This window comes from Varroa destructor, unplaced genomic scaffold, assembly GCF_002443255.2.
Source record: "Varroa destructor unplaced genomic scaffold, Vdes_3.0 BEIS01000002.1, whole genome shotgun sequence".
Lineage (NCBI taxonomy): Eukaryota > Metazoa > Arthropoda > Arachnida > Mesostigmata > Varroidae > Varroa > Varroa destructor.
In genome coordinates this window covers 32,340,878-32,352,698 of record NW_019211455.1, presented here as the reverse complement: position 1 = coordinate 32,352,698, position 11,821 = coordinate 32,340,878, and the positions used below count along the sequence as shown (strand labels likewise).

General features: G+C 39.1%; 2 long non-coding RNA genes across 3 annotated transcripts in view; one reads left to right on the top strand and one right to left on the bottom strand.

The window, feature by feature from the left end:
- The window catches only part of LOC147757679 (uncharacterized), a 35,890-nt gene extending 26,128 nt beyond the window's left edge, over positions 1-9,762 (top strand). The window contains exons 3-6 of one of the 2 annotated variants that reach the window (XR_015322372.1): positions 4,937-5,092; positions 6,430-6,589; positions 6,872-7,046; positions 8,675-9,762. This is a non-coding gene — a long non-coding RNA (uncharacterized LOC147757679). The remainder of the gene's footprint in view (positions 1-4,936; positions 5,093-6,429; positions 6,590-6,871; positions 7,047-8,674) is intronic. The other variant, XR_015322371.1, reaches the window with a different exon arrangement.
- Positions 7,797-9,368, bottom strand: LOC147757680 (uncharacterized). Its single transcript, XR_015322373.1, has 3 exons — positions 9,232-9,368; positions 8,822-8,994; positions 7,797-8,031 (listed from the first exon to the last, which is right to left on the bottom strand). It is a non-coding gene; the product is annotated as an uncharacterized LOC147757680 (long non-coding RNA).
- Positions 9,763-11,821: the final 2,059 nt, after the last annotated feature.

Genomic DNA, 11,821 nt, shown 5'->3' with positions numbered 1-11,821 from the left:
TATATATCGTTTGTATTTGCCATTCGACGATTACACAAATAAACTTCACAAGGTCTTGCCATCCTTGGAACTGTACCATAAATGTACAGTATACTAGCTATAAACTGCCTAGTTATATGGACGTGTATATTATTGTCAACTTGACTGATCTATAAATTTTTAAGATAATCTACTGTTCTACGGTCTAATTCTCTAATTAACTTGATGGAAACTTAAAATTAAGCGAGCGATGGGTCTTACTAAGCTCACACTGATACAGCGGTTGAAGGCCGCTGCTGGGAGTATAAGAACATAAGAAGAATAAAATTGTTGTTACAACTGCTAGATCTGCACTACCGTACCAGTGCACAGTTTGAAGGGAAAGAAAAGGCAAACGTTTTGCGCGTAAGAGTCATTGAGTTCTGTGATAAATAGGCCAGGCGTTCGGCGTGAACGGTGTAATGTACCTCCGGGAGAAACGCACGGACCATTCGGCGAAAATCACAGCGCGAAAAAAAAAAAATTCCACAATATCTCTAGTATACTCGAGAAGGATTACTGGTACGTTTCGTCGTACCTGCTAGAATATTTCGTTATCCTGCTAGATAAATCAAACGAAAAAAGTAAATTATATACAATTAATTATCTATAGAATGACCGACGCTACAAGGCGTACAGGTTTTGAAAAAAAAAAAAGTAATTATTTAGTGAAAGATTGACGTCATCAAGGAACGAGCAATGGCGGTATCTCGAAATAATAGTAGAAAAGAGTTTCGTCTGTCAGGCACATTTTACAAAAGGAGTATAAGGAGCAGGCCGGATGTCCCAGAAACAACACTGTCTGAGCAAACGAAAATGGCATTCTGCAAACGTGTCTATGCACAGATATTCTACGTAACTAATTAAGTGAAACGATGAATAGAAAGCGAACTATAGATAGGCAAACAGCTCTGCCCCGCACAACCTTCTGCGAGATCAGCTCTATTAATTATTGCTGAACTGTAGAAAAAGAAGGATTAGTATTATGTTTACAATAGAGTCGTCTGCCATTGGAGGACGGTTGAACCGTACGGTACTGATTTGGGCCGACTTAGATTTATATTTGACATACACTTGAAATGAAAGTAACTTTTCCAAAATGTCAACTTTCCTCGCCTGAAGTTCGCTCTACCGATACTTCACTACTAAGTTTAGAGCTAGCTATTTGAACTTAGAATGCACGGTGTGCTGAATAGAGCTATTAGCATCAGAGCATACGTAACTATATAATATAACGTCTCGCATAAGGTAGAACATGACGTCCATTGGATCTATTACGTATAGAAAAATTCTTAAAAACGTATATATAAACAGTCCGTTTCGAAGCATAGTGCTATAGCAGGTCACTTTGTCAAGTAAATCTGGGCAATGTTATGTTACCATTAATTAACAGCTGGTCGACTGTTTTGCATTAGCATAAAAATGAAATAAATCGTAGCAAGTAATCACCAGAAGAACGGACACCAGGGGCAAATTGACAAAGAGATATTACATTGTCGAGAGTCAACACAAAGTTTTTTTTTTTTAACAATTTCGCGTATTCACGTAGTTACGGTTATATCTGCTGTTATTAGCTTTACAATGGCTCGTACATAAGATTACGTTCTTGTTGCTATTGTTATTATTGAAAATATAGAGATGGTTCAGGTTTGTAGATGGGTATTAGTGATTGTCACGCTCATATAGATAAACATCTAACTTTAGATTAAGTCGATTAATTGGAGACTACGGCGCTCGTTGCCTATTGTTGTTGTCCAGTAAAAACAGTCATGGCTGAAGTGGAGGGGTCTTTGTTGTCGCTATGACTAGCGCCCGATAGGCAGACAGTCGGTAATAGGTCTCGTATGTGCCGTATAAAGCCGTTTAAAGTTTTCGGCGAAAAAAGCGCGTATAGATTTCGCGCCTCGCGTCCTCGTGAAGAGCCAAGACAATATGTTTATAAAAAAATTATTTATATTAGTACACAAACATCAATTATGTTTCGATTGTGAATTGTGACGGAACAACAGCTACCGTTTTTATTGCGTGAACTACTTGGGTAGAACGAAGCTATTTATTTAACTATGGCCACTTGTTTACTGCGCGAAAATCATCTCTGAGGTAGCGGGACGATATGGAACCTAATGTTGTGCTTGCATAGTGCAATTCAGCTATGCAAAAGGCTCTCTTACGTCCCACATCTAGAAAGTTGACGGCTTCGATAAGGAGTCAACTCTATTAGAATAGTTGGTGAGCTCAGGGGCCAACGCTCATACAAAATGTCGGAGGCTGAATTTATATTTTGTTCGGTGTACTAAGAATTTTATTGTTTCGCATCGCTCAAACGACTGCTTTAAAAGATGAAAAAATATTTAAAAGGTTGCGTTAATAAATTAAACAAATCGTTAAGAGCCTAATGTTGCTATATTGGGAGCTTGATTACAATATTTGACACACGGTATTAGGAGCCCATACTGGCTAAATGCATAGTATGTTATTATAGATACCTGCAATTTATGGCCTTAGTTTTTTTTTAATTTTTCAACTTAGTCGGCTATTAGTTGTTAATATATATGATTGCGTGGAAGCATTCACTGTAACATAGTATAGTCCTGTACAGGATGTAACTTAATGGAATCTTTTCGTCCTTCTCCAACTGGCATATTAACTTACAACTCAGCTCACAGGCCAATACGGCGATGTGTAAATAGCATTTGCAGGTAAAACCTACATGTGTGTAGACTTTGTATAAACGAATTAGGAGTATGATTAGTAACGGTGCTGTTGCAGAACAACAATGTTGTCAAATGATGACGATGATCACCACGATCTTCGGCAAAATGATGCCACACCGTCGTCGAGTTTGAGGTGGTGGTAATGTATTGACGGTCCTCTGACGCTTACCAAATTGGGATCGTATGACGAAACCCACCGGCCTCCTCTGCTCTGCGTGATATCGAAACATTATCAGCATCATAATCACTTTCAGCAGCAGTCGCCTTAAGACGGACTCAATAGCAGAGTCCGACATTTGCAGTCAGGATCCCAAATATGAAGTCCTTGTCGCGCAATAGCCGATACCTGCTGCTATAGCGGCTACCTACTACGGCAAATAACGGAAGCGGAAGAAGAAGGCTATTTACTTCAGTATGCCCATTAGCTAGTTGTGGGTCGGTTTTAAATAAACTACCGAGAGCCAGCTTATAATAACAGAGTATGATTTATGTTACAATATTATAACAATATAGAGATAGTTTACCGCCTGTCAACTTTAGCCAATACTAGTAACAAGCAATTTATACACAAGTATGCGTGTGTCTGTTTTCGGTCTCCTCCTCGAATAAACAAAGAAAGCAACTACTGAATCTATGTAGAAGGGGTAATATTCGGACGAATATATGCATAGTGTCCTAACAGCAAATTAAACGAAATTTTTTTATATAGTTAGTAATTGTCGTATTTGTCACCGGCGCTATATCAATTCGTCACGGCACTGCTGCACCATCAAAGCAATCTAATCCTTGTACATTTTCAACTTATTAGACATAAAAAGTATGTGCATATATTTGCGTTTAAGTAAGAAATACATTAAAGTTGTTGTTGGATAACTTAATTGGGCTTTATCGCCAGATTCTCGCGATTCTGCAATGGAGTTGGCCGTGTTAGCTTCCATTTTGATCAGTCAATCAGTTAGATTCTAGTAATTACGCTACTAATGAAACGGGCCGACTCTTGAAGCGCCGCTCAATCTTCAGGTGATAATACGTTATCGTTATCGTAGTCGACCGAAAAGGCGCTAGTTTCTTCGATAGCTTGAATGAGGCACAAGAATCGCTCTCTTATCCATCTTCCGATATGTTTTACTTTAGAAAAGATGAGACTATTTTGCCCTTATTGTTAGCTGACCAGAATTATGTGCATGTCCCCATATCGAAATCTCATTTTTCAAATGAAAAATGCCTCTGAAGGGCGAAAGCTTGACATAGCGTTGTTCTACCTTACCGTTTTTTTACTAGACGTTAATCGATAGATCTATACGAGCTAAGTAATGATGCAGTACACAACACTACAAGACGCTAAAGTGGGTATTTCGGTATGAAAATAGTCAAAAACACATTAAAAGATTCGCTTGATCCACGTAACAATGGGATGAAAATGCGTGTCGAGCTACTTCTGATAATTTTTTCAACGGATTTCTGTTAAATGTCAATTGAAAAGTTGTAGCGCCTGATATGACGAATATTTTAGCTGAAGATGATATATGTTTATAGTTTTTTTCTAAATATTCTCTAAAAGATTTTTTCAAAGAATTATTAAAATACGGAAAACCTTTCTTCTATGTAAAGTACCGTGTTGTTAACGCCAGTTCTTTACAGCGATCTATCGATAGATCCTGATGAACTAAGTAAAAACGCTTTACAGTATAGCTTTTTATAGCTTAAATCGATAGTCCGGCGTCACAAAGGCCAACAACCGAACGTAGTAGTTTTTTTTTCAATGTGATAAATGTTTTTACGTCGAGTTCTATGTATTCTATGCGTATTCTTCACGAATCGAAATGTAATACATGCTCACGTACATAGATGTTAGTTTTCGGGTCAAAACATGGTTTTACACGTTTTAAAACCTGATTTTGACGCCAATCGATAGATCTCGACGAACTAAATACACCTATAGAAATTAATTACAAAGTTACGAAAACCCGGTTGGCCGTTTAGGTTTGCCTACGCCACGATGGATTCGAGTAGTTCTTTGAACGAACTCCCAACAAATGTCGATTGGAAAGTAGAAGTGGCAAATATAAAGTTCATAAAGATTTTTTCATTAATCAGTTTTAGGGAGGCGTATTAAAATATCAAATAAACATATGTAACTATTTTACATGCAACATCCGTTGAAATTTAACAAAAGGACGACTCGGTCTGCGTATGTTCTTCAGAGGTCAGCCAACAGATTGTCCTACTCACCGTTGACGAACCCTTAAAAACACCGAATTCACGCAGTAGAATTGTATTGAAAGCCGGCATACCACATGCGAGACCCACAGTTGACTGACCCCCCTTAAAGGACAGGCTGTGGAAATAATTAGAGAAAGGTAACTATTTAGGTGGCGCACGGTAATTGCAACGGAATCATCATCAAGGTGCACTTGACCCATGGTTTTCATTGGCCTAAGTAAACGTATCAGATTAGTTAGAACAGTCGATAGAAAATAAACGTCGGACAAAGTAGCAGGTTCGTTTAATGATTACTAACATGATCTGTCTGGAAAACACCCACGCCGGAACACCGTGCTTATCTGTTTGGAAAAAAATCTAGTATCTAACAGGTTTTTTTTTAATTTTCCGCAACTTTTGTCGATTTGGCCAACAAAAATGTCAGGTATCTAAGCTACGACGCTAAAAAAATGCACCAAAACTAATTTCTAGTAAGTTCTAATAATAAGAATAATAACTTGAGAGAATTTGGGGATTTTCAGAAGATAAAACGTTTTTTCTTTGTCTGTTTAGGATTATTCCTTGGACTGTTATCGCTTACTGGCCGTACGTACCGTTTCCTATTCTGTTTAGCTGCTACTGTTCGCCTTCAGCGTTAGTTGTGGCTCGTCCGCCTTTTAAATAGCCTAGCTAAGTAGATAAACCGGAATGAAGAAGACAGCTGTGGTCTTCATTTTCGGAACAAATCGATTACAATTTTTTGGTGTCACTCGACGTGAGCACCACCATTGGCTCCATCAATCTATCCAACTATCAGAACCAAGCTACGATAAGCCACTATAGTACATTTAGAGAATTGAGGTGGCAAATCAAAGTGTTTTCTCAATTCTGTTTGTTCTTCTTTTAACTTTTTCAACAATTCTGGCTAAACGGCGTACAATGGTATTATTGAAATGGCACCCTATTCTTATTCAACATTTAAAAACTCTTAAAAATGTACTCATCTATTTGTTGAAACCCAGGGACGTTTCTTAAAAAATTGTCACTCAACGTCGTTTATTGCATACGGAGTTTTTTGCGATGAATGTTTTTGCTATAACCGACAAAGGCAACTAGTGCGGGGGGCATAGATGGATCTACGTACGAAAAGGAGGCCGAGATATCAAAACAAAGTTAAACATTGATAGTGCTCCTGTTTTTGAGGACACCTTGAGCAATAGTCGACGTGTATACAACGACGTATTCCAATTATATTGTATACGATACATCACACGATACATGGTTTAAAGACAAGCGGCATCAAGTGAGCCGTATTTATTGCTAAATCTCAAGGGTTGAAAAAAAGTTGCGATATAGTCAGTGGTATAATGGCACATACAAGTAGAACGAGAACGGTACAAGCGTCCGACGCACCATACATATGCCAAGATGATTTTATCTGATGACCTTATGTTTTTTGTTTCTTGTTGTTACTGTTTTGTCAATGCCTCTCTAGTAACTCCATTGTTGTTAGGTGTTGAGAACGCAGTTCGCTATCCGCGGTTACGTTCCACGGCATTATCTTTGTCCACATAATAACCGACCAGCAGCCGTAGCAGCAAAGGGGCAACAACAGCTGCTCAAGGAAAAGCAAATGACTGCCAGATCAATTCAAGGTCAGTATTACCATCGTCACCACTGCTATTGTTAGCACTGTCGTCACGACCATCATATTTTCTTTTATACATATGGAACAAAAAGTAAAAAGTGAAACTCACGGCGTGTCTAGCCGTGATCTGCGCGGACGGACCAACGGCCGCAAATAGACAGATGTGGACACCTGCTTATATACCTACGAAAGTAGTAGTGATGCGTTGCTATTATTGGTTATTGCTGCTCTCGCTCATCCAGTTATGGTTAAATAATAGTAATTAATAATAATAATGTGATTTTACCAGAACTCACGATTCTCCATAAGCGGTATGCCCCTACGACAGGAGGCAGAAGACCGGACAACTGTACAATAACGGATCGGCTCAGAATGCAATTGACCACCTGCAGCAGCATCAGAAACAAGATCATAAGAAGCGCCAACGACGACGAAGACGAACTAGCTTATTAGCAAAACAATAGGTAAAATCCCGCAGAAACGTGCCGTTATGTGGGTAGGTAGACATAGCAGAACGTGTTCTTGTCCTATTCCTAAAACGAGAAGGTCAGATCAACCAAACTAATCAATCTTTGTTTTCGGCTTCAACTTATACCCATTTACGGTCACCACCTTCATGGTTGTAGAACTAGCTTTCATCTACATCAGCGTGGGAAATACCACACATGGAACGTCTGTGGAGGTATTATTCTCTTAGTTTACTTATCCTAGTTAAGTTGAGTCGAGGTTCTGCCGCAAAAGCTTAGCACACCCGTCCCTTTTTTACCTATTCGCTGCTCATCCGTTCTCGTTGCCTCGTAGTCTATGTTATAGCTTTAACTTACTCGCATATATTCTGTAAATCGACGTACCGCTCTAAGTTAACAAGTCACATTGTAGTTCACATAAATAATCCAATCACTAATAAGTCGAAATTATATGTACATCCCTATTCGAGAGACTCCAGTTGATCCGTTTGTCACGAACGTCATCGTGAAAATCGGGCAGGCCGACATCAATTCCGCAGGCAGCGGAGAATTAGGTGTCTCCGTGGATGTGCATGTATATGTGTGTATCAATGTCAGCTTGATACGGATAAATCGTACGACGGGATGAACTTACATTTCGTATGTGCCTTAGCGTAACTACAATGTAAACACGAAGGAAAAGGACATGCCATATATTCTAGTATAAACCATTTGCTTTCTTTGCAAAGCATAGATCTAAACGGATGATAGGACGACCAGCTTCAGAGCGTTAACTTCGTCGATGATTCAGAGGGATACCGCAACGAAATATTTCAGAGCTGCCGTGACAGCCCTAAAATAATTCAAAAGACGAATCAAATTTGGTTAACCTTCATTTAATGTATTATGTTAGTTTTATTTGTACCAGACTACTTTTTCACGCCACTTCCCTGAGCCGGCCGTTCAGCAGCTATTTTCAAAGCTTCTATTTCCGTGGGCGACCCTGCGGTAGTAACAATTGTAGGATGTTACCTGAAATTCTATAACCTGTGACAGGATATTTAATATTTTGCGCAAATAATCTATTCCAAACTGATACTACTAATAGTACTAGCTAATGTCCGTACCACGTAATCGGCAGCAGACTTCAAACTGGAAGTGCGCAGTCATTCTAAACCGGAATCCGTCAACATTTTTTTCGCTATTTAACCACTACAATTTTATACTTGTCGATAGCGTCTTTTCTACTACTAACTTAAACTTCTTTTTATCGATTTACTAATATTAATAGCATTACTATAGTTTACGCGGCCTTTATTATATGCTGCAGACGCAAGCGCTTGTAAGATACGGGTTCATTGTTTTTCATCATGTATCGTTATTATGCTGTGACCGTGCAGAATAGTTATATAATTCTGCATGGTCACAGTACAATAGTAATATATAATAATAATATGATAATTAACCGCTAGCATCATCGAGATATGTATTCTCGCTTGTTGCTAACGTCACTTATTAGAACTTAATCCTAAATTCATCTCTAGTTAATTAATTAGAGATTCTTCATCTCTAATTAACTAACTAATTCGTATAGGTTTTTATAAACATATTATTATCAACTCTTTCACTCTTTTCAATCTTTCCAGAAAAGTTTGAAAAACAAAAAATCAAACAAACCATCCTCTGAAGACCTGTCTACCTAACATCATCAATAAAGATAAGTCGACAACAAATTATCGTAAAACATAGCTAAAATCACGCTGAAATGTATGCTTTTTAAATCACGTTTTTACCGATCTATTCGGACGTAATAGCTGTTGGAACGTCATTTTTTGTTTATATATCACTAAGTGTTTTACGCAATGCGACGGTCAAGCATATCCGGTGCTTAAAATACTTGTTGAAAGATCGCTTCTTATCGTCAACAATCTTGGACAATTTACGCTGCCATTGGTGAGAATGCCGCCTAGAGATAAACACAATCGGTACGGAATAACGGAACACCACTGTTAGAAACACACACGATAATCGTATTACGAATTCGTCTGGTAAAAAGTGCTTGAGGAGATATTATAGCCGTCTCCCGTCTTGATGTTATTATGAGAAAGATGAAAAGGCCCTTTACCAAAAAGTTAAACATACTAGTCGCCGTTTTGGGGGCGGACGGGGGGGGGGGGGGGAAGGACTTCTTACCAATGATTACCTTGCGGCGTCGAAAATTGCCGGTATTACGTTAAAATGCCACATCTGTTGCTGATTAATTCACACACCGAATACATAGGACAACAACGCATGGTCGCTACAGCGAAGTGAGAATGATTGAACTTTACACAAGAACGGTACTTTTTGGGCAGCGTTTGTTAAACAAACAAAACCGGAATACAAACAACGCGTGAACGGACTTCTGTATGGAACGCACAGCTTATAAGCTATCTTTAGCTATGACAACATTGGGACCCGTTTGAGTTTACCGTATCTCGAAATTGCCACAGCGGCAAACATATGCCTCTCTCTCTGCGTTCAGTACTGCGTTACCGAACGACAGTAAATGTTAGAAGAGGCTTCGCCCAGTAAATCAATGTCAAAGTTAAACCTAAAACCTACTACGTAGCGTCGTTCGCTTAAATGGGACAGTTCTGGCAAAAATCATTAGGATCTGACATCTCTATTCCTAATAGCAAATATGACCGTCTTAGCTATATATATTTTAATAACAACAGCAACATCAACAAGAGCAGTAGCTCGAAGTATTCACTTAGATAGTTTGTTTTGCCTATGTATACGTTTGCTATATCTGATCGCACTAATGTAGTACCATTTCACTAGGTCTTATTGACGATATACTGCTCTATTTCGCGTGTTTCGTTAACATGGGCGCCTTCCCCGCCACTGTCGTTAAATCACCTTGATTTAACATCGGATCAAGCTGAATCTTTAGTGCACGACGAAGCTCGGACTGAACACGCCGTTTGCTGACCACAGTCCTCGCAGCCGCAACAATATCACCGAACTAATACATACGTTCCTATATGACGTCTGACAAATTTGGCGGATAGATACGATAAGAGCATTGCAGGCGCAAGAAAAGGAGAGAGCCGGGGCGGGGGCGTTCCCATTATCCCGCCCTAGTATTACTGCTACTACCAGTAACACTATAACTACACTGCGGTAGATGTGGACAACAGGTATTCTTTGTCAGTTTATTTCATAGCATACGCTAGTGCGATGTTCTTCTTGGCCATGGCTCTTGCAGAACGTGCATCGTAGAGTCCATTCCTGGCTGAAGTTCATACGGCCAAGTGCGAACTATATAAATGTATTTCCAAGCGGGTGCGCAGAAGACGCAGAAAAAATGACAATCTTCGCAAATCAAGCGTTTTGGTAACGACAAGTAACCCGAAATGTATATGTTACGAGCTACTTCAAGCCAGTATCACCATCGTGCGCTCGCCTTTTGCAATCGCATGACGTATTAGGTAAAACCTGTCTGCAACAACAACAGAAATACAATAGGCTTTATGCAGCCAACAGGAAGTGACCTGTATTTTAAACGCACCTGGACCGAGCGTCACAGGTGTAAAATATAATACGCGATAGCTCAACTTTTTCTTAAACCTTTTAAATGTAGTTACCCAGCGTTGAGATACAAAAAAAAGGACAAATGAATCCTGTTTAAAGGTTTCTTTAAATGATCCGCTGAATCTCTCAGTAACGTGGCAAAGGTTCATTCTGGCAGTCGGCTTCTACTGCACTCTAAAACCTGTTCCTGGATACCCAATAATTCATTCTATTTATAGCAAAGTTAAAAAACTGGTTACCTACTATTTTTATCTAAACGTATAGTGACTGTTGAGTGATCATGACGATGACGATACTTGATCTAAGAATATGTTCCGCTTGTCCTTTCGAAATGGCAAAAAGTTTAGACACTCCTGTTCCCAGCGCTCTTAGCTCAAGCTTTAAAGGATCTTCCGCTTTTATAATCTACTTGAAATATCAATAGGGTTCATTTGCTCGTTAGAGCAAGTTCAAAGGAATATCCAAGAAGATAAACACCGCCGCTGACCTAATGGGTTTTGTATGTCATCTAACTGCCAGATGAACGGCAGCTACTATTGATGTTGGAGACAGTTACTATTGATTGTTACCACCTTATACAAAGGAACGTTGCGAAATCTAGGTATTTTGTTTTCTTACTAGCAATAGATTTCCGGATACGCTAAGCATTTTCCATGAAATCCTTTGTTTCTAATGATCGAGTATATGCACGGCAGGCCAGTGGCTACCCTACATAGTTTTGCCTGTTTCATTATTCACTTAATCATGGTTAAAAATGTGCATTACACGATAATGATAATAGGACCTTATTATAACAGGCTCCGGTGGCCTGAATTCTATACACAGATTCGTACTCGGAATTCGAGAGAAAAGATTTTTCATTGTAAATTAGTTTCAATCATACAATTGGACTACTAGCGATTTTGACAGACATGGCTGCACGTAATGAATAGAAGCAACAATACGGACACTTTCTAAATAGGCAGAGCTTATGTGGGGAGGCTGTATGGAGTTGGTGCCCATTCAACATTGCATCGAAATGGCTAATAGATTCATAAAATTAAAATTAACTCGTTCTTTCAAGTTTCTGCTTAGAGAATGTGCCCAAAAACGTTGACATTTTGCCAAAAGTTCCTGGAAGAGGACAAGTTAAGAGCGCCGAATGAGATACGTTTACATATACATCGGCCGATCGTCGTAAAATACAAAACGTATTTCGGTTGGGCTTGACAACA